The 23,805-nt window shown below is 41.9% G+C and overlaps 1 protein-coding gene across 10 annotated transcripts in view; it reads left to right on the top strand.

Moving 5' to 3' along the window:
* Positions 1-23,805, top strand: part of ZMIZ1 (zinc finger MIZ-type containing 1) — a 430,170-nt gene that overhangs the window by 280,935 nt on the left and 125,430 nt on the right. The window contains exon 1 of one of the 10 annotated variants that reach the window (XM_031956405.1): positions 8,170-9,950. The exons of the other annotated variants lie outside the window; for them this stretch is intronic. The gene's annotated coding sequence lies outside the window, so the exon portion shown is untranslated. Of the gene's footprint in view, positions 1-8,169; positions 9,951-23,805 lie in introns of those variants that run through there. 10 annotated transcript variants of the gene reach the window in all.

Here is a 23,805-nt window from a genome sequence, read left to right as displayed (position 1 = left end):
CTCTGCAGCAAACTGGCCAAGCCAGGCTGCTAAGTGTCAGCCATTCACTTTCAGAGCCCCAGCAATGCTTTGTTCTTGCAGCCCCTGGTTTTCACTCCGGCTAACTTTCCCCCACCCCCACTCCTGACCACTTGTCTTCTCATGATTACTCTTTGGCTGAAGAACCTTTCCAAGGCCATTTGATCTCCCTCCTCCCTCCCCTTCCCCCCAATAACTTCCTCATCTAAGCATCTTTTTCTGAATAACTTCCCAGAAAGATGTTCCATCCACATGCACATGCCCTCTGCGGATCTTTTCTATGTTTTTTTCCCCTAGTCTTCTGGTTAGGAAATCCTTCCTGGGATCTGACTCGAAGCCTTCCAGAGCCAACTTAACTCCCTTAATCCTACCCTGTCCTGTGATAATCACTGTCCCCTTGTAATGATCTTTCTGGATACTGAATAGGGGGTGAAGGGAGATCAGCTCTTCCCTGAGCAAGAGAGCTTCTATCTCCCCATTGTCACCAATCGAATGTTTCTTCTTATAGTATTTTAGACCTTCTAACCAAAGATTCAAGAAGTTTTCTGCAGTCTTTTCTCTTGCTTCCAAAGCAAGGTGTTTCACCCACGCCACTGCTTTTCTCTCGGGATTTGCAAATTACATGTGTGCTGGGCAACTGCTTACTGGCAGTGAGCAAATTAGTCATTTTTCCCCGTGTGAAAAGTTGACCCTTTTGTTAACCTAATGGTTTGGTATTAAACTGCCTTCATTAGGGTGTTCATGGGCAACATCATCACAACCCATACAAAATTAGCCTTAGGAACAAAAGAATAAGACAAGCAAAACCTATTATTTGATGTTATGATCAGCAAATACCTGTCTTTTGGGGTTGTTTGGAAAGGGAGCACCAGGAAGTTGACTCCCCCAATAAAACAGCCTATAGCTATAGCTAAAGGAAAACTATTACTTTGGGTAAAGAGCACTTCTTGCAATATCATTATTTATTCTAGCAGTCACTGTCCTCTCTCTCTGTGTGTGTCTCTTCTCTCTGTCTCTCTCCTCTCTCTCTCTCTCTCTCTCTCTCTCTCTCTCTCTCTCTCTCTCTCTCTCTATTTCTCTGTCGCTCTTCTCTCTCTCCCTCCCTCTCTCTTTCTTCTCTCTCTCCTCTCTCTGTCTCTGTCTTCTCTCTTTCTCTTCTCTCTCTCTCTCTCTCTCTCTCTCTCTCTCTCTCTCTCTCTCTCTCTCTCTCTCTCTTTCCAGCTCCTCCTGTCTCATGGTGAATTGAAAATCCAAGATTCTGATATTCCCACTTCACCAATAGTGGTTTGTTATTGTAGGAGCAGGAGTGAAAACACAGGCTGAGACTGAATTTGAGCTTCCCTCAGATCCAGCTTCGTCCCAGCAGCAGCTAACTTCCTAAATCTAGCTTTGTTCTGAAATCAGTTCTATAGTCTCTGGACTCTGTGGAACCCAAGAAACATAGAATATTTCCACTTCAAAGGAATTGAGTATCTTTCTCCCCCCATACTTATGAGAAATTTTAGGATAGGGTAATGAGTTGAAGTGGTATGGGACATGCTTGAAGGATAGAGCCAGTCATCCAGACTAATTCCAGCCTGCCACCCCCCAATTCAGTGTACTCGAGATCAACTCCTCTGTTCCCTGGTTAATTGCTTCCTGTTGAAGGCATGGTTGCCACATGTCTCTCTGTGTAATGTGAGTCCTTTCCATAAACAGCCCTTCTGTCTTTTACCTTTTTTTACTTCCTTAGTGTTTCTGCTCCGTGACTGCCTCTGCCAGCCAAACTGATTTGCTCTTGGACCCTAAACTATGCCATTGGCTTTTTAATTTCTGTTAAGGTTCTTGGATACCTCTCTTTTCCTTCTTCCTCTGACCTGACCTTATCATTATCATTTCTGCTCCCTCTGTCTTTGCCCCATGATCTTCCCCAAAGACAAGAAGGGATGGAGACATTCATCATATAAATGATGGTGTTCTCAGGGGTCACACTCACTAAAGAAGCTGTGTCATTGGCGAGAACCCCTCTGGACCAGCCTCTGGGGATTCATCATGAGAAACAACTATGGGGTTGCCCTGTGGTTGACACACATAAATCTTAGAGTATTTGTTAACATTCATCAGTTTCTTCCCTCTTCCCCCCAACTCATCAGATCCTATCCACTTTATTGAAATCCAGGCAGTCCCCAAAGAATTAAGTTGTACCTTTTCGAGATTTTTAGGCCTGAAAACATTTCCCAGCTTCATCCTATACATTTTTCTACAAAAATAGAAATTTTTTTCTAAATGCCTCTTGTTCCTACCCTATTCTTCCTATCTGCCTTTAGGTAACCAGTGCCCTATCTTCTCTCCCCGCTCCTCCATCAAAAAGATATCTGTTCTCAGTCAAAATTCTGCTTTTAGTCCCTTATACATGAGTCTGAATAGGTCATTGAGTTAATCAGTCAATAAGCATTTATTAGAGAAATCCTCTCTCCCAGAGGTATTTGCACTTTAAGCCACTAGGAAAAGGGGAAAAAAAAAAAAAAAAAAGACTGTATTCTCCTTCAAGGAAATATCAGAACTGGGTAAGGAGGGATTTTCTTAAGTGGCAGAAGAAAAGGGATCCTGGGGCCTCTGAAACCACAATACACAGGCAGCGTAAAACCAACTCTCCCTGAATCACTAGATTTAGTAAGACATGTCCACATAAAAGCTCCAGGCACCTGGCTATTTGCTGCTTCTTTGCTGGGCCATGTGGATTATGGGATCCACTGAACAAATTGGGAGTCCTCCAATTCACTTTCCCTGCTCTGAACACCCTCCCACTCCTACCTCTAGAATCCTATGACTAGAAGAACTAGTTTTTAAAATAGTGCACTGGGCACTGGGAGAGCCTTTACCCTCGGAGAGTCGATTCTTTTCCCTGGAATGAACAGAGGAGACGTAATTTATTGGGATACCTTTTAACAAGGCCTGAAGCCAAAAAAGTCTTTTAGTTTAACAATCAGTAAACCAGTGTAGCCTCTTCCCTAACCATCCCAATGAACTGAAGGCTTAGAATTGCCAGATTTGGGGATCAGAAGAGACTTTAGAGAGAGTTCTTCAACAGAAGGGAAGACTGAGACTCTCACTGTGGATGCTTACTTCCTTTATGATCTCAAGCACTTGAGGTCAAATTTATATCTAGTTAGGCCTCAGTTTCCCCATTTGTAAAATGGAGGGGGAAAGGGATTCTTTCAGCTTTGTATTCATGATCCTATAAATCCAGAAAAGAAAAGTGATTTGCCCAAAATCAAACAGCTGGTGAAAAAGAGCATTGGGGACTAGAACCTAGATTTCCTGACTTTCCAGACAACTGTTCACATTCAGGTCTTTGTTATATTCTTTAGCTGAACTAGAATCCCTGCCTTCTCTACACCTTCAGGCACAGGGTTTTGAGACCTGAGTGTTCTCTTAGTTTGGAATTAATCCAGCTCCAACATTGAGAGAAAGGATGGATGGGGAAAAGGAGGCCTTTGCAGATATGGAGAGGGCTGGACTCTGACAGCTCTTGAGCTTGGAAAATTGCTATCTTGACTAGGTTTAAATGCCCTGAGGATTGAGGAGTAAAGGTTCCAAAGCAGATAGTGAAAAGGAAGGCAAATGAAAAGGAGAAAGAGACAGAGACACAAAAGAGAGAGGAAAAAAAGACAGAGAGAGACAGAAAAAGAGAGGGAGGGAGGGAGGGGAAAAGAGAGAGAGAAAGAGCGAGAGCGAGAGCGAGAGCGAGAGAGAGAGAGAGAGAGAGAGAGGAGGCAAATAGTGCAGCAGGAGCCAGGGAGCCCACAATATCCTGTGCTGTCTCAGCAGTTTTCTCTGACACAACCCTCTCTGATTCCCAGGTATCCCCAGGAGGCCTGCCTTTTCTTGTTAAGAAATCTGTCATCTATCTCATCTTCCTCTGATCTGGTGAGATTAGCTCCAAGGTAGCTCTCCCACTAAGCTCCAGGTTTTCGGGGAGTTTGCTGAGGAGGCCGACTTGGCGATGATTTGTTTTCTCAGCCTGTCAGATACGCAAGGGAGAAAGGGAAGAGAGGCACCCCAAACCAGGAGAGGGAGGATATGCTGCCGGCATATATTTAACCTCCACTCATCCATCAGGCGATGACGATAGGCTTAGGTAAGTGTCTCGGGCACAGGAGCGCAGGCAGGGACAGAGTGTCTCAAAGAAGGACAGGTTTGTCTTTGCAGCATCTATCATAGCTAACATTTATACAGTGTTTTATAGTTTGCAAAGTGCTCTTCTTATCCATTGTCTCATTTGTCACTCCAAAGACACCATGAGGTACAGAAGCAGAGCAGGGATTATCAACCCTATTTTTCAGATGAGAAAAGTAAGACTCAGGTACTTTAGTCACCCAGCCAGTCTGTACATTGTTGTAGGAGCTGTTCGGTAAACCGGTATATCTAGAGAGGGAGTTATCAGCCTTAAGTTTGACAGAAATAATAAGAATAGGAATGGTAATAGCTAACATTTACATAGCCTGTTTTATAAATGAAGTAAATTGCCCAGGCTCCCATGTTAATAAATATCTGAGCTAGGTTCTATCCATTCCGAACAAACATAATTTGTCAATCTATCAGCCCAGGAAAGGCAGGGGAAATGGCAGTTTAAAAAACAAACAAACAAAAAAACATCTAGAGTTGCACAGTTAGGCAGAAGACAGGTGATGGGATTCCCTTGGTGGGAGCCCTGGGCATCTCTGCTATGCCAGGGTATCAGAAGCTTATACCCAATCAGAGTGTCATCAAGTGGAGTTTAACTGCTTACTAAGAGAATGGTCGTAATTGCAGAAAGTTCCAAAGGAGCAGTTCATTGTTCTATTTGTCAATTCACTTTTTAGAGTTCTAGAAGTTTATTTCTAGGGATCAGATGGGGTTTTCAGAATTAAATATTCCATTACTCCACTGAAGTTCACCATTTTCTCTACCTAGAATACATATTTCTCTGTCTCAGCCCAGATATGAAACCTCCAAATGAACTGGAGAGTCTTCTCTCTTGGGAAACATTGGGTTCCCACAGTCCCCTGGGACTTTCTCAATACAGCCAGGGGCGACTTGGTCACTGATGTCTAATATGCCATAAGCAGTCCGGAGAGTAAAATCGTGGTTCCCTTATTCTCTGTACTGAAGGTAAACTGACCAGGCTGGAGCTGCCTCTGAATCCCAGATGGACTAGCGATTATCTGACATGTTCAGTGTACAGAGAAGAGAGGTGGAATCTTAGCCTTGGCCGGCCTCCAAAATTCTTCCTGCTACACCCACTTAAAAGCACTTGCCTTTCAATCAATCCAACTCCCCGTTGCCTAAAGACTACTGTATGTCCTCTGTGTAGTTAATTTCCTTGTCAAAAATCCAGACTGAACTCTTCCCCGGATAGCTGTTGAGAAGGTTAAATGACATCACTGAAAAGGTTTTAGTTTAGTGAACCTGGCAGTCTTCAAGTCTAGGGGGAGGATGAGTGTTTGGTGAAAAAGCATGGCCACCTTCTCTGAGGAAGGAGCATTCAGAGAGAGAAGTGAGAAGCTGTAGCAGAAAGCGTTTAGGATGGATCATCTCGGGAAGCCATCTCTGTAAAGATGAAACAAGTGTGTCCCGAGGAGCTTGAGACTGTCATCTCCCCAGCGGAAGTTTCCATATGCAGCTTCTTCTACCATTAGAATGTGAGTGTCTGGAGAGCAGACATCGTCTTGCTGTGTCTACTCACATCCTCAGATATGAAGCAATTGCTTTGCTCAGACTAAGTGTTTCATTTATTCATTGATCTCCCCCAAAATTCCCAGATCAACATTGGGAAAGTTAAGGGCAAGTAACAGTCTCCCCTTTTAGTCTCCATCTTCATCCCCCCCCTGGGATGTAGTGTTCTCCAGCCAGGTCTCACCATGATCTTTCTGGCTTCCAAGATCTCAGACTAACAGTACTGTGTTCCTAAAGGGAGAGTCTGGGTTCTGATGCCCTCTCTGGATCTAGAAGAGGCACTTCCCTCCTCAAAACCAGTCCCTGGGATTTCCAAAGCCTTTACTTTGTGCCAGCCTTTTGTGCTCAAGCCTTTTACACAAAATTAAAAAGTGAGATACTCTCTGCCTTCAAGGAGTTTACATTCTTCTGGGAGACTACCACACATTCATAGACAAATACATCCCTGATATTTACAGAGTAAACAGCAGCCTTGGGGGAAGAGTGTCTGTGCTGGGGAAAGGGGAGTTGGTCCTGACTACTAGGAAAGTTGGGAAATCTGCTGGAGGAGGCAATACTCAAGCTGTGCCTGGAAGGGAAGTAGGAATTCCTAGAGGAGATTAGAGGGGTGGGGAGGGGGTGGAAATGGCCTGAGCAGAAGCTTGCAAGTGGGAGGTCCAGTGTTATAGAGTATATAGAACATGAGAGAGTGAATAATATATGATCATCTTGGAAAGATAGGCTCAGATCCAGATTATCCCAAAGAGGGGAGTTTGTACTTTACTCTGAAAGCAGTGGGGAGCCATTGAAGGTTCCTGAGCAAAGGGAGTGACCTGATCAGATCTGCTCTTTAGGAATATCAGTTTGTTGTGTGTACATATGTGTAAAATAGAAGGGGTCACAATCAACAAATATTTATTAAGCACTTATAATATACAAGGGCTGTGCCAAGCCTGAGGCACTGAGAAAGGCAAAAAAACATTGTCCCTGCTCTGAAAGAGCTGCTTTAAATGGGTGGGCTAGGTGGTTTCTAAGAGTGCTTTTTTTAGCCCTATGGGTAGCCTAAGAAATGTGGCTGGTATGAGGTCATTAAGAAGTAAATGGTGGTTTCCCCAGAGGGAAGGTACAGAGCAGCAATTAACAGGAAATGGAGACCTTGAACACAACCTCCATAAGTGATCTAGTCCTTGGGTCTAGCGCTGCTGGTGCCCAAGGAAAGTGATTGCCTCTGGCTCGAGCACACTGGGCTTCAGCCACCGGCCTCCCTGGAATCTGGTCCAGGAAGCTGGCTGACAGAGCAGATTTGCCAGAATCCAAGGGCACTTTCTACCCTGAGGATGCTTGGGGCTGGCCCAGATGGAAATAAAAGTTATCCAGGCAGCAATTAATTCTTGAGGGGAGAGAGTCAGGTAAGAGGATTAAAACCTTGGTCCTAAGAAGGTACTTAGCATTCTTCCCATCTCACGCCCCTGGAAGGAGGGATTTGGGTGGATTGGAAGGTGTGAAAATGAAATGGATCCCAGGCTTGGCTGGGTCTTGATGATTTGGCACTGGGGTTTTTGAAAAGCACCCTAGAAAGTCAGAACTGAATCAAAGGTTGGGGGAAAGGAGAGAATCGGGTTCTAGTGGGGCGGGCCACTCAAGCGTCAGTAAGCCTTTAATAAGTGTGCCGGGAACTGTACCAAACCTTGGGGGTACAGAGAAAAGCAAAGAATCATCCTTGTCCTCTGGGGCCACATTCTAACATGTGAACAACCAGTACGTGCAAGAGATAAAGGATAGATAGGCAAAAGTACTGTGTGGGGTGGGGGTGGGGTTAAAACAGGGCACCCCACCTCCCACATGCAGAATTACTAGGGCCTCCAGGCATGTTTGGGGACAGCCAGGACAAAAACGTGGCAGCTGGGAAACACGCGGATGTTCTCAAGTAATGCAGGTATACCAAGATGCTTTGCCTGGATGGTGGAAAGTAAGATAGAAGATTTACCAAGTCAGAAGGAGTCAGGTGATGAAGCCATTTAAATTTAGGCTTCCAGATTGCAAATTAGAAAGGACCTCAGAGCCTCTTCCACCCTCTTCTTTTACCTCAGAAACTGAGGAAGGTTAAATAATTTGTCCAGAGTTACTCAGGTAATCAGTGACAGTGTCAGAATCAGAATCCCAATCATTGCTTTCCAATTCCAGCACTTTTTCCACTTCTGAATTATAGAACATTTGAAAAGAAACACATTATATTAATTTAAATGCATTTCTGATCTAATCATTCGTTCCCATCCTGTGTGATTTTTGGCTTCTCCACAAAGTCTTTCATTAGAAGGATCTACCCAGTGTGTGGAGGCCTTCCTCTGGTTCTCTGAGTATTTCAGGAGGACCTGTGTAGTCTCAGGTCTGTTATTTCCCACTCTTTTATTTTATTTTTTGGTGACTTGCCCAGAGTCACAAAGCTAGGAAGTGTTAAGTGTCTGAGACTAGATTTGAATTCAGGTCCCCCTGACTTCAGGGCTGGTGCTCTAACCACTGCCCCACTGGCTACCTGCCCCTCAAATGCATTCTTGACCAAGATACTGGAGGTGGTTTGCCATTTCCTTCTGCAACTTCATTTTATAGATGAGGAAACTAAGGCAAACAGAATTCAGTTAACTTGTCCAGGTCCCATTGCTAGTAAACATCTGAGGGCAGATTTGAATTCAGGAAGATTCAGGGCCTAAATCCAGGCCCAGGTCTTTAACCACTGGACAACCAACTGCTCTTTTTCCTTTTATACGGACTGAAAAGAAAAACCTCAGACTAGTGGAGGACCGGCCAAATCTACTTTAGTGAAAAGATAAGAGTCCATTTTCATTAGCATATTAATTGAATGCAAATAGTACTTGAAAACTATTTGCTCTGTTGAGGATGTTCGCCATCCACACCTCCCCCACCCATCCCCACTTATAGTTTACTTTTTATTAAGCTTATTTAGCTCCCCCACTTTTCTGGTGGGGTTGAGAGGCTAAGGCCAACTACGTCCAAATTGTCATAAATTTGGAGTTAAGTGAAATCACATCCATTTGGAATCCATTGGGGGAAAGGAGGAACCTGAATTTAGGAATAGATAGAGCAAGTTTTCCTTTCAGACCATCTCAGAGTGGAGGAGGGGAACCATAAGGGAGAGATGGGAACCCCAGAGTTAAAGAAAACTGTAGGGGGAGAGCAGGAAGCTGAGGTAAAGATGGTGGATCTCACCGGAGAGGGCTTTGGTGGGGAAAAGATAAAAATGAGAGGACAATGAGAAAAATTGGATTCTTATTTCTGTGGGAGAAAAGGGCCCCCCGGGTGATGTTTTTGGGTGTATATTTTTCCGCCTCTCAGAAGCTGACTTCTGAGAGTGCCTTTTGCTCACTCCCTATGCATCCTCTAGCTGTAGCAATTTCCCTTGGTCTGGGAGAGAAAAGAGACTCAGAGGTGATCTCATGCAGTCTGTCCATTTTCCTCTTTCTTTATCTCCCTGTAGCAACGTCTGCCTCTGATTCTCTCTTCTTTCCTTTGCTGCTTCATCTTTTCCCCCTTTTGCTCTCTCTCCCCCTTTGTCTCTCTCCCAGGATCTTAGCTCCCTCTTGGCCAGCATTCCCTCCAAGACTGCAGGATGGAGTTTGCCGGCCTTTTGTCTCTTGGGAGAAAGCTAGGGCCAGGAGGGAGGAGCCTAACCCAGCCTTTGACCATTATTGTCCACCCTTTGTGGGCCTTGGAAAGCCTCCAGGGCAGGCCTAGTGGATAGTCTGCTGCTGAATCATCCAACTTCCCTACGGAGAGAAAGTGGGCTTTACTCTGGGAGAGAGTGGTCTGACCTTTCCTTCTCTGCCCCCCACTCCCACCCTAAACTTTTCCAGTGGCCCTTATCATGAATCTCAGTGTGGAAGGGCTGGATGAACAAATAGGGCTGTCTTTTCTCTTCCTCCCCTACTTCTGAGGGCCCTGCTGGGATAAGATTGCAGCCTCTTTTTCCAGTATGCACATTTTAAAGAGCTGTTTCTGGAGGCCACCCTTGGCCCCAGCTGAACTCTTACCCCCTCCTCCATAGGGGAGAAGGCAGCTATCTGGGCCATGTGTGGTTCTGGGCTTTGGAGGGAGAGCCAGCTTAGCCAGTTTGGGACAAAGGGACCAACCCCTTCATTTTACAAATAAGGAAGCTGAGAAGCAACGAGATATAGCAGAAAGTCATCTGGATTGGAATCAGAAAAGCAGAGGTTGAATCCTGACTATCATTTAATGCCTGGGTAAGCTTGGACAAATCCCTTAACTTCTCTGACCGTAGTCTCCTCATCTGGAAAATGATGAGTTTGTGTATTTCCTACAAGGAATTTTTTTTTTTTTCTTATTCAAAAGAGGAAAATAGGAGGGAGAAAAAAATTTATGGTTTTTTTCATTGAAAAAATAAATTTAAAAATTGTATATGATGAGTTTCTAAATTCTTTTCCAATTCTAAAGTTATTCTAGGATCTTAACCCAGGATCTGTAAACTTAAAAAAAAGTTAATAATTAGCTCACTGTACAATTGGTGTCATTTTAAAAAAATGTTATATATTTTATTTTAGGCATTTAAAAATGCCTAACTCTGTATAGCATAAAAAAAGCTTGCATATTCTTGCTTTTAAAACAGCATGGGTAGACAGTCACGCTTAAAGCCTGCAAGATGTGAGTTCAAGTCCTGTCTTTAATCCATATTGGCTGTGTGACCTTGGACAAATTTTTTAACTATTTAGTGTTCTAAGTAACTCTCTCTTTTTTTCATCTACTTTAGGTGTATTACTCTCTCTCTCTCTCTCTCTCTCTCTCTCTATATATATATATATATATATATATACACACATATATATATGTAAAGCTTTACATATATATATATATATATATATATATATATATATAAAGCTTTACATATATATAAGCTTTTTATTTTCAAAACATGTTCATGGATAAATTTTTCAATATTAACCCTTGCAAAACTTTGTGTTCCAAATTTTTCCCTCTTTCCCCCTACCCTTTCCCCTAAATGGCAGGTAATCCAATATATGATAAACATATTTAAATATATGCTTAAATTCAATATATGTGTACATATTTATACAGTTATCTTAAGCAACTCTCTTAAGACTACAGTTTAAGGGGATGTGAACGGGCACCTACCTTCATTGCTAGAAGGAGTTTCCATATCTGGGTGCTCCCTATATTAATGAAACTACAAGTCAAAGCCCTATTCCTGTGTTACGTTCCCTTGACTGAAAGCAGTTTTGACATGGTCAGGGTTACCCAGGTAGTGAGTGACAGAGCTCAGACCAAAAACTAGTTCCATGACCACTGGTCCTAGACTCAGAATCTAGGCTCACTTCAGCCACTTAACCTCGTGATTTGTACAAGAATTCCCTCTATGCCCAGTTACCTTTGCTTGAAGATGCCCAATGTGGGGGAACCCACTACTTACTAAGACAACCTTTTCTGTTTTGAGATAGCTAATGTTATTGAGTCATTTTTCAGTCTTGCATGACCCTTGGTGATACTATATAGGGATTGGGGGGGGGGGCAAAAAAAATACTAGAATGGTTTGCCATTTCCTTCTCCATTTTACAGATGAGGAAATTGAGGCAAGCAGGATTGAGTGAATTGCCCAAAGTCACACAGCTAGTATCTGAGGCTGGATTTTCAGATTCAGAAAGATAGCTCCAAGCCCTGCTCTCTATCCACTTTGCCATCTAGCTGCCCTTGAGATGGCTATAATTGTTATGAATTCTCTCTATCTGCCTCTCACGGGAAGGAATTGATGACATCATCTTTAAAGGTTTGTAAATCCCTTATGTGAGGCAAAGACAACCTTCCAGAAGGGTTTCCAAGGCACCAGTGTCTGATTTGTTTGGAAAGAAATAAAACCTGGACCACAAAGAGATTTTCACACAAAACAAGGAATATTATATATAGGTGGAAAGAAACTCAATCTTACAGAAGATTTTCCTTTCAGTCTGGCTCAATTCTGAGGTAGGTTTTTCCCTCTGTTGAATTATCTAAATATCGTGTCTGAGAATTAATACATCACATCCCTTTGAGGGCAAGTCTGATCTCCTGATCTCCTGATCTCCCTATTCTGCTACTAACAAGCTGGGTGATTTGGGGTAAATATTTTTTTTTTTTTTCTTCTGGATCTGTTTCCTTAAAATAAGAGGTTAAGACTTGTTGATTTGTCCTGACTCTTAACAGTCTGTAAATCTAGGCGTCCAAATGTTAATCAGTCAACAAGCCTTTAGCACCTAGGTGCTTAGAGCTCCTAGCTTAAGTCTAGAACAACAGAGAATGTGAATTTAGACAAGATCCACACTCCCACACCCAAGGAGACCACATTATAGCTGAGGAAATGGGAGTCAGGTTGCCTAGGGAGAATAATGGAATATCTTGTGTCTGGCAGAGGAGTTTCCAGATTCCCGACTTAAGCAACAGGAAGCCACTTATAAATTTGTTTTGAGCATGGATGTGTTGTGCCCCCATATCTCCTTTGAGGTTCATTCTGTGATCCACAGCATTATTGATAGAGCTTGGGCATCGGTGATAATACTACTAATACCTTGAGTTTATATGACTCTTTATACTTTTCACACCCATTATTTCATTTTAGTTTTTGAGCCGACAAGGACCTTAAAAGCAACCCTCTGTTTTTACAGATGAATACTCAAAGGGACTTCTACTCTTTTCGCTCTACCTCTCTCCCTTGAAAATCTCATCAATTCCCATGGGTCTAATTATCTTTATGGAGATGAATCTGGAATCTATATATCCAGCTCTTAATCTCTCCCTTTCTCCTGAACTTCAGTCCCACATTGTCAAGTGCCTGCTGTGCATCTCTGCCTGGTATCCTATCAGCACCTCAAACTAGACAAGTCTCAAATGGAGCCCATCTTTTCGCCCAATTCTCATGTTCTCCTAATTTCTCTATTTCTTTTGAGGGTACCACCAAACTTCTAGTCATCAGGTTTGAATCTCTCTTTCCTCTTCCTATTCACATACACACACACACACACACACACACACACACACACACCCCTCACTAGAACCTGAAAACAGATAGAATTAGGTGGTTGAGATGATCTACCGGCAGTGAACATCTCCAAAACCAGTCCCATGCTGGAAGCCTTTCTGGCCGAGGTTTCCCTGATTTCAGAATTCCTGAATTCAGATCCCACCTCAGAAACGGACTCTCCATTATCCTGGACAAATCTTCTCACTTCTCAGAGCATTCCCCAGCTGTGTGACACAGGAGGCAGACTCTGAGCTTGGAGTCAGGAGGTGTACGATAAAATGCAGTAGACAAAGACTGGCATTGAAAGCTTTCCCCCATCATATTTCAGAAAATTTCCTTTTCTGCACTCCTTCTGCACAACCTACTTTCTGGTCCCCAGGGATGACGGTCCATCTTTCACCTCCATGCCTCAGGTCCCCCAAGTTTCCAGGGCACTCCTTCCTTATCTCTTCTCATAGAACTGCTAGCTCATGTGCCACCCTCAGGGATCGCTCTCATATGCCCTCCCAGAATGGCACCTAAGCTTCTCCAAGGGAGGGACTGTTTTATTATTGCCTTTTTATTTGTTTGGTTTTTGTCTCTTAACCCATACTCCTGCCAAAGTGCCTTGCACATAATAAACTTTTACTATATATTCAGGTTTTGAAAATTATTTTTGAGCTGAAAGTAAAAACAAATGAAATATCTCTGGATCCTTTTTCCCTGTGCTACATATAGGAGAGTAGATTCTGACAGCACATGTGGGGAATGGGGAGGGAAGCTGGCAGGCTAGAATGAGCAGTCAGGTCACATGGAGAAGCTAATGCCGGAGGGAGGGAGGAGGAGGAGGAGAAGAAAAGAGAATTGGGAACACCAAAGATGCATTTTGCTGACTTAAACATTCTTCTCCAAGGGCTAGTCCTGCAGAGGAAACTGCTTCTCTGCTTAGGATTGATGAGACCATCTTACTAAACATACACACACACACACACACACACACACACACACACACACACACACTCCTCCAATAGTTCCCTTGAAGTTTACAATAAAGCATTGACTCCTGACTTTGGCATTCAAGGCCTTACACAATCTGTCTCCTGTGTACCTGGTCAGCTATACATTCCCTCCTCCCCCCATGCCTTGCTCATTGCCTGCCTTCCAGATAACCCTGCTACTGCTCACCCTATTCTAGGACTGTTCTGTCCTTTCTCTTTGCCTTTGTAAAGTCCTCTCACTCCTCCTTCAGATCCCAACTTGTTCATGAAGTATGGGGGCCAGCACCTTTTCCCCCTTCATCCTGACGCAAGGGATTGCATCTTCCTCAGATTGCTCATATAATTTTCCCCAAACATCTCAGTAACGATTTTCTCACTTGACATTCTATTAATTATTTTAATTACTTGTGTACTTGTCCTGTGCTTCCTTCTAGACTAGAAATCTCCCAATCTGTCTTTATCTCTCTAATGTCCAGAACATGGTTTGCACACAGTAGGTTGATTTAATTGATTTAATTAGTTGAATTCTTTTAGAGGGCTAAAAATAGTGGGAAATATATTTTAGCTCTTTCAGGAATCTAAGAGAATTTCTCTCAGTGCCTAAAATTCTACTATTAGTCATTTCTTTTGGTTTTATTTAGTATTGTTGTGCCACAGTTCTCTCTTGCCTCAGTTTCTTCGGCATTACAGTATATCTCAAATTGTAGATTACTCTTGGAAAGTTAAGATTTCTCTTGGGTTTAATAACTGGATAAAATTTGTTTGGGTACAGGAAAAAAAGGGGAGGAAGAGAGGCATTTACTTAGTACCTACTATGGGCCAGTAAGTATGCTAAGCATTCTACAAAAATAATCTCACTTGATCTTTATAACAATCTTGAGAGTTAGATGCTATGATCTCCATTTAAAAAAAAAAAATTTATAATAGCTTTTTATTTTTCAAAATACATGCAAAAATAGTTTTCAACATTCACCCTTGCAAAACCTTGTGTCCCATATATTTCTCCTTCCCTTTCCTCCTCCTCCCTCCCCTGGATAGCAAGCAATTCAGTATAGGTTAAATATGTGCAATTCTTCTAAACATATTTTTACATTTATCATGCTGCATAAAAACAATAAGATGAAATCTCCATTTTACAGATGAGGAAGTGACTTGCCCACAGTCACATATTTGATTTGAACCCAGGTTTTCCTGAATGCATTGTACCCCCTCCGTGCCTCTAAGAAGGAGAATAGTCCAAAAGGGGAGGAATGGCATAAGAAATGGCATCCAATCTAACTCTAAACATCTTTAAATGGGGCTATACCTTAGTCTTCCCAGTTATTTCATAACCTAGCACCCTTTACTGCAGAGAAATAATGGGACACTTATGAGAAATGCTTGAAATTCAGAATGAGGAGTAATACTGGGAGGCTTGTTTTATTTGTTCATCTCCTATCATTTCAAAGGCTCATCCCTGAAAGGACTGAGGATGGATATTATCTGGCCAGTTATGATTTTGGACCCTGAAATTGTTTTCTCCAAGGTCACAGCTAATTTAGAGACAAAGGAGTGAGTGGACAGAGCCTTGAATTCAAAGTCAGAGGAGCCTCTGAGAAATCCTGGCTGATAAAGTGGAACCTCAGTTTCCTCATCTGTAAAAACAAGTAGTTTATATTAAATGATCCTTTAAGGTCTGCAGTTCTAATTCTAAACCATTATGTCAGGAACAGATTAGCATGAGTTAGTTGTTTATCTCAGAATTCAGTAATTCTGGTCAAGAGGATGTAGGCAGCAATCCAAAGTAAACTCTACCAGCTTTACAATTCTACCCTTGATCCACTGAGGAAGAGCCCTAGACATGGAGTCAGAAAATTTGTAAAGTCCCATATCCTTTTATCTTTCTGGGTCTCAGTTTCCTCATTTTGAAAAATGAAAGATTTGGACTCAGTACCTTTCAGTCCTAAACACTATGTTCTCTTAAGCCAGACCTGATTTCTGTCCCATTTATTCAGTTCTCTGCTTTCGTCCCCCCACCATGATCCAGGTGATATTGGGTTTCCTGGAAGAAAGAAAAATTTTCAGCTAAATGGTTGCTAGCCTTTTATTTCCCCCATTTTCTTTGTTCCTACTCTCCCCCCAAGGGACTTTCTCCACTCTATCCATCACTGACTTACTTCTATTGGCCTGGCGACATCCAGGTTGCCTGCAGATAGATATAAGGAAATAACGCTGTTCTTCTGAAAGACACTGTGCTGCCTTTGTCTCTCTCTAGCTCCCAGCTCCCTCTCTCTTGGGGAAAGAAAATGCAGGCAAGCATCACCCCCTTGAAACTTCTGTATTTGTTTATCTTGTTCTTTCTCCTAAACACACGCAGACTAGGAAGTGATATAATTGCATATATTTCAATTTCCTCTAGATTCTGTGTGGTCTTCAGCCCAACTCTCAGATGTTTGCCCCAGATGTTTAAAATCACTTCCTCCCAATTAAACGTCTGCTGTGAGATGAGGAGACGAGGGTCCCACATGTGTCTGAAGGGCCAATATGTTTGTAAACGGTCCTTGTAATAGATAAAATGAAAACTTCTCCCTCCTGATGCACAGACGGCAAGAAATGGATCTGTTTCTTGAACTCCATGGGGGAAAGCGAGTGATAGTTTTAAGTACATCTTGAGAAGTCTCATTGTTTTTATTGTTGGCTTGGTTTAGAGCAGTTCTTTAATGGAATGAAAGGATTTATTGGGTATCCCCTTCCCATAAGGAGATGGGGAGCCATCTCTTCCCATTCGATTCCAAATTGGACGGTTTTATCAACAGAGTATTTGGAAAGAGAGTGAACAAGGCTGAAATATCTTTTGTGGGGGGAGGGGAAATGTCCAATAAAATAGAGATTGAGTGATCTCAAGCTAAGTCTTAATTAGTAAAGGTTAAAGAAGGAAAGATGATGCTCTAGTCTCAAATGAGACCTGGGAAAGGGGAAAGGAAGCTGAGAGTGGAAGAGGAGTGGACTAAAGAATAATGACCTCCATTAGAGCCTGCAGGATGGGCTGTGGAATTACTGTTTAGAAGGTCTCTCTCCCAGAAAGGTCCCATATATACCAAAAATAGTCACAGAGGCCTTTTTTGTGGTAGCAAAGAACTAGAAGTAAAGTAGATGTCCATTGATTGAGGAAAGGCTGAACAAATGATGATACATGTATGTAATAGAATATTAATGCAGCATAAAATGACAAATATGAATGAATAAATGGATGAATGGATAGAAAAGCATGGATGTGCCATGCATTGTACCAGACTTAGAATACATTTCCTTCCATTTCCTCTGAATCTCCTACCCTCACTCTTTGACTTTGACTTTCCCCAGACAAATGATCAAATGCCTGCTTGCTCATCTCCAGACCTAGTGTCTTCAAAAAGTTGATGAAATGTGTAAAAATAATCAAAAGTTTAGAAAAATTGAGGGGTAGAAACTATATATATATATATATATATATATATATATAGCAATTGGATTTGGAACCAGAGAACTAGGTTTGAGCAAATCATTTAATTATCCTGGGACTCAATTTCCTCATTTGTAAATTGAGGTGGATAAACTCCAAGGTCTTTCTAGCTTTTAAGTCCATGATTCAATATCAGTCAACAAATTCTAATTGCTCCTCATCTGTTCCCAGTCATGTTCCATGTGCTTTAAGGAGATAAAAGGAAAGAAGGAAGAGTTACTGCAAAACTGGAGATGAGGAAACATAAACTCATGTAATAAGTGTTGAAATAAGATGATGATATATAGAAATACTCAACAGTAGAGCAAAGTATTCATTTGGTTTGAATGTATACTATTAGATCAGCCCCCTTACCTTTGAGTAGCCTGGTAACCCAAATCTGGCATGCTTTTCTCCCTCACTTTTTCCTCCTAGAATCCCCATGGCATCATCCAAAGAAATAAAAATGGGGCCACTATACCAAAAATAATGATCCTTTGGGGTCACATATTGACATAAAAAACAAAATATTAACATTGTTTTATTTTTATTTTAGTTTGATTTTTATTTCTTTTTATTTGTTTTATTTGTTGTTCTTATCTTAGTTTGCTTCTCACCATTTGTTTTTATTTATTCTGTTCTATTTTTATTTTGTATTTTTAAATTTTGCTAAATATTTCTCAATTACATTTTAATCCTCGGGAATATTACTTGCTGTGTGTTTGACACTTGTGCTCTAAAGTCCAACTTAGGTGCCACCTCATAGAGCAGCCTTTCCTGATTCTCCTAGCTGTTAGTACTCTCCATTCCACAAAAGAATTATATTTGCTCTATGCATTTTGCATATATTAACTTGTGTCTAAAATTATACCCTCATTTTGGGCAGGGGACATTTTATGTTTTGACTTATTGTCCTTATCACCTAGCGCATAAGAAGTGGTTACTAAATGTTGGTTGAATAGAATACATTAGAGGATGATAAGGTGTTAAAGAAGGAGAGAAAAGTTCAAATCCTTCCTCTGACACACACTGATTGTATTGCTGTGCTTCTTAAAGCTTCCTCCACCCCCAACTCTCTAAGGCTGTAAATTTCAGAGCATTGCCTGCATGGGTAGGGGAATTTTTTTTTTTCATGAGAAATTTTCTACATGAATGGATAGATAGGGATGTGTGTGTGTGTGTGTGTGTGTGTGTATACATGCACACATATTTATGTATGCATATATATGGGTCAAAAGCAGAATGTTCTTTGGTCTCCTTTGATGATATAGACACTGGACTGACCCTGGCCACCTTCCATCTTCACCCTCTCCTCTCAACCACCAGCTCAAGTTCCCATTCTCTCTGTCAAAGGCCAGCTCACAGGATTACAGCCAGAGCTCAGAATGGTGGTAGGTCTGGAGTAGAGCTGTCTAAGCCAATAGCCAACTTTATTGATGACTTCCAGATCCCAGTGCCATGCCTGGCTAGAGGCCCTTGTTTCCGTGTCCATTATGAATTATGTATTGGATAGGAACATCTTGGGCTTGGAATATTCAGAAAGCAAGCAATCTTTGGTTTAGATTTTGTTTAAGGAGTGGGGAAGAGAATTGGGAAGGGCAGTAGATAATTTCTTCCCATTGATTTCTCAAGTTTCTTTTGAAGGGATATGATCAGAAAGACAGCTTGGGTTTTGTGGCTCAGCAGTCAGAGGGTATTGGGTGCTTTATTACTTCCCTGGGGAGAAGGTCTTGATGGGTTGATTGTAAAAGAGAATGTGTGGACCTAACTTAGTGATTTTCCCACTGGCTGCCTGCTTTGTCAAAAAGCCTGCCACCTTCCTATGTCTAGCTGAAAGGTCCCATAAGTGTTCCATAAGATGGCATTGTCACAGACAGTTATAAGGTAGCAGAGACAGAAGAGATCTCAAAGATCTGCTCGCTATCCTTTATCTTAGCAAATAGGGAAACTGAGGTGCAGAAAGATCATAACATTGTAAGAGTAGAGTTAGAAGGAACTAGAATTCAATCCTTGAATTTTGCAGATTAGCAAACTGAATGTCAGAGACTTTAAGTGATGTGTTCAAGATGAGGCAGTGGTGGAACAGAGTACAGCCGAGGTCTCTTAAATCCCAATCTGGCATCCCTCCCATTATCAAAATTGTCTCTGAGTTCTGAAAAGATAGTCATGCAAACCTTGGGTATTCTGATGCTAGTTAGAATGAAAGACAAGAGTAGAAATACGTTAATTTAATAATAATTTTCTACCTCCTCTCCAGTGGGTTGATTTCCTTGAATGCAGAATGGTATCTGGCCTTGAAAATATCCCTGACTGCTCAAGAGGAGTTGGTGCAGTTGTTTTAGAAGAGATTGCTCTCTCTCTCTCTCTCTCTCTCTCTCTCTCTCTCTCTCTGAATGTGTGTGTGTGTGTGTGTGTGTGTGTGTGTGTCTGTGTGCGCGCTAGCTGATAGCTTAGGCAGACATCCTGGAGCCCTGCCTCCTTCACAGTTGAGCAGGTATAGAAATAAGTCCTGAAGGTAACCAATACTAATTACTGCTTTGCTCCTTGTTATGAGATTTACTAAGCATTAGATATCCAACCCTAATCTTGCCTTGCTCCCCAATAACCTAGAAAGCTAGAGCCTTGGGGGAAGGGCAATAAATAGAAATGTTAAGAGCTTGAAAATATTTGTTGAATTAAAAATTAATTCAGGGATTCAGGGTAACCCATCCCTATTATAGAAAAAACTAATTATTACTGAAATTTTACATGGATATAGTCTCCCAATCCTATATGCTTTACTCTGTATATACCAGGTAAAGTGACTTGTCCATGGTCATACAGCTAGCAACTACCAAGAGGCAGGCTTTGAACCCAGCTCTATGGGAGAACTTTTTCCCCACCCCACACATCAACGGACCCTCATCTTAGCAGCTCTACTCCTGACCCTGCCCAAAGCCTTGCAGAAGCTTAGGACTCTTAGCTCCGACCTAGCTCGGATCAGCCAAATAAATAAACTCCTGCCAAGTAAGTAGAAACTAGTCCTACTGCCTTCTTCTGCCTTTTAAGGGGAGGTTCCCAATGGATGGGAGGGAAGAACCATCTCGTGGATTTTCTGTTTCCATTATTGTTGAGCACGACTCCAAGTAACCTCCTATTTCCATCACCCCGTTTCAGAAGGTCCTGATGGCCCGTGGCCAGGACAGAAAGCCACGCTTTCCGGGGAGATGATGGGGGCGAAGACAGGGAACCCATTTTGACCCCTAGCTGCCCAGAAGCCATTGACTTGAATAGGACTCTGGCAAAAATTCCGACCTGGCTCAGCTACCCCACCCATGAGGACAGATAGAGGAGCGCGGGGAGGGAGAAGCTGTTGCCTCGTTCCTCACCCCACCCCCACCTCCTCGCACACAAAGTCACACCGCCGCCCCCCTACTCCTCTTCCTTGCTAGTGGAGAGGTCTGGCCGGAAGCTAGGCGGGGAGGATAAGGACAGGGCTTGAATCAGCCCAGCTCTCTAGCGTAGTCTGCTGCGGGGAGAGCCTGCTGGCCGGCCGGAACCACCCCGGGAGGAGATTTTTCCTTCCTTGCTCCTTCAGCCCACAAGGCTTCCCCTTACCCCTCCCGGATGGAGTTGGTTTGATCCTGCCAAGGTGGGTTTTGCTTGAAAGGTTCCTGGAGCGCAGCGAAGGGAGCCTCTCTCCGAGTGCGCTGCCTGACGTCTAGCTGGGATGCAGCTCTCTGTGATTTATTGGTGCTTCTTGTAGCCCAGGCCCACAGCAGAGGGGACACAGACAGACAGACAGACAGACAGAGACAGAGACAGAACAAAATCCAGCAGACTATTGATCCTTCCAGCCTTGGCAGGCATCCAAACCTAAGGTAGCTCTCCGCCTGCTGATTTTCCTTTCCCTCTTCCCCCTTCCTAATTATTTTCCCCGGGGTCTGAGCGTCCTCCCAGACACAGTGGTCATTTTGGTAGGTTAGCAAAGTGCCCCGCTGCGCCAGCTCGCACCTTGTTTGAAGGCTGCTTAATGAAATATTCTTTGAATTGAATTAGCCTCCAGAAAGCCTTCCTTCTTCCGTCACTAAAAGCCTGGGTTTGGGGGTAGCTAGTTTTGGTTTTCCTTTTGATGCCACTCACTCTCTCTTCTTCCCTCCATGTTTTGGAGACCTCTACTTTGGTGTTTTGTAAATGTGATCAGCTCAGTTACTTGGGGGACAGAAGAGACAATTCATTCTGAATTTAGTGATAGCTTAAATTGCTTAATACTTTGGACAAATTTTCTTGCTTCCAGACGCATGCAGTAGTATAACCTAAAAGAGGTCCTGCTTCTAGGAAGAGTGAGAATAAATCTAGCCTCAACTTTCTTGATCTTAAAACATTTAAAAAGCCCTATTTACAAATCTGGATTGTTTCTCTTCCTCCCCCCCTCCCCTTGCCATCGATCAGCTTCCAACCTAATCATGTGTAGATATGGACTGCATTCAAATCTTGGCTCTGTTATTTACTAACTGTGTAACTTTGGGCAACTAACTCACTTCACTTTCTTGAGCCTCACTTCCTCATCTGTAAATGTTAGGTGTCTGCAATGTCCAAAATCTCTTCCAGCTTTAAATCCAAACTCCTAAATTACTCTGATCTTATGACCCCTGAGGTCCATTCTAGTATATATGTCTTTCTATGTGAACTATGACAGATTCAGTCATGCTCAAGAGATTTTACTATAGTCCCGAACACAATACTTGTTAAATGAATGACTGAAGTATGTTCATATTTCTTTTGAGATAGCCATTCAGAAAATCATTAATTTTTTCATATGAACATGACCCGTGTTGCCTTAGAAACAGAGTTCTGGTTCATTCAGGAACCACCGGCTTGATCTGGGCTGTTTTTTTTTTTTTTAATGTTCTTGTGTGGTGTTCTTCAAGTTGATGGGATTCCAGCCTTGGGAAAAGAAGAACATGTTTTTCATTTCTACATTTACACAGGAAGCTCATGGCAAAATGTTTTGAACATTCTTACACAATGAGAAAAATAGATCTCTCTTCATTCATATGATTCTGGGTGAATAGTACAATAATTGCCACCTTCCCAAAAATGTGGGGACCAAAAACAAACCCTGAGCAGTTATGAGAGATGAGAGTAGCAGCCCAAGTTAGTTGCTGGAGGTTACCAAGCATCTATTCCTCATCCTCAACTGATTAGATTTGCTATGCCATCTCTGATTTCCTGGTCTTCACTTCACCCATCTATAGAATGGGAAACATCATTCTCTCACAGGAATATCCTGTAGAATATGGGTGACATATTCTGTATGTCCCCAAAATTATAACAATTAGAGATTGATTTATTAGAGCATCATTTCAGGCTACCTAGCGAGGAATTATTGCCCAACAAATGTCTAGTCATAAAATGTACTATAATCGACAATAAGTCTCTGGGATTCTTTGTAGCCTCAACAGGAAATGTTCATAAGTTATAATTTTCAAAAGTTTGTGATTTACATAAATTATAAGATTTACAGATAAGTTAATTATGATTTTTATAAGTTTATGAAGGACATAAATCATAGATTTAGATAAGCTAAGTCCCAGGGATGCTAAGTCACATACCCAAAATCACAAAGGTAAGATGGTTATAGAATTTGTACTGAAGTCCTGATTCCATTAATTCCTTACGTGATGCTCTTTCTACATTATTCCCACTCTGTACTGGGCCATGGTGGTTAATAGATTTATTATATGGCAAGTTCTTTACCAGAGCCACTTTTTAAAAAAGTTATTGTTCTTATTTCTTTAAACATCACCATCACTTACCAATGCTCCCTTCACCTTCAAAGAACCTTTCCATGTAACAAATAAAGTAAAATCAGGACAAACTAATCAACACATCTACCATGTTGTTTACTTATTTTAAAGGAATATATAATGCCATAAAATATACTGAAGTGACACTTAATTTATGAGAATTCATTAGTACTTGACTTTTGTAGTTTAATTTCTGGATAAATGAGAGTTTTACTGGACCTGCCTAATTGGACCCAGTATATTATCATAAGACCAGTGTGATCAAAAAAAAGGTTGGAACAAAATATGGCCAATTCCTCTAGATTCCGTAATGTCTTGAATATAGTAAGTACTCTGTGAATGAATGAAATCATCATAAAATATGAAAAGACATCTAAGTGCTGAGAGTGTTGTATATATGTATAGTAGTGATAGTCAGGAAAGATTTTTTTGGCTGAGATTACACTTCAGCTGGGCCTTGAAGTAATGGGTGGAATTTGAATCTGATGAGAGCAAGTAGAGAGATTCTTTTACTGCAAGCCTAAAGACCCAGAGAAGAATTTTGTTCTGGTCTTTGGCCTGCGGGGGCGGGGAAGGGCAAGGATTGAGAGAGAAATAAGGATGAATTTCTCTTACATGACACTGTTCTTGTCTAAAATTCAGCAAGTTATGAAGTATGAATTAATCCATTTAACTGGAGTGCCAGTAGAAAAGCCCATGACAACTCTGTCTCAAAATGTCATCATAGAAAGTGATATTTCAAGTAGCAATGGGGTGGGATTAGAGTCCTGTTGAAGATTTATGTCAAACAAGGAATAAGTACATAATTTCTAGATAAGTGATTTGTCTAACACGCTTCCACTAGGA

This window comes from Sarcophilus harrisii, chromosome 2 (assembly GCF_902635505.1).
Source record: "Sarcophilus harrisii chromosome 2, mSarHar1.11, whole genome shotgun sequence".
NCBI lineage: Eukaryota > Metazoa > Chordata > Mammalia > Dasyuromorphia > Dasyuridae > Sarcophilus > Sarcophilus harrisii.
This window is presented reverse-complemented; position numbering and strand designations above follow the sequence as displayed.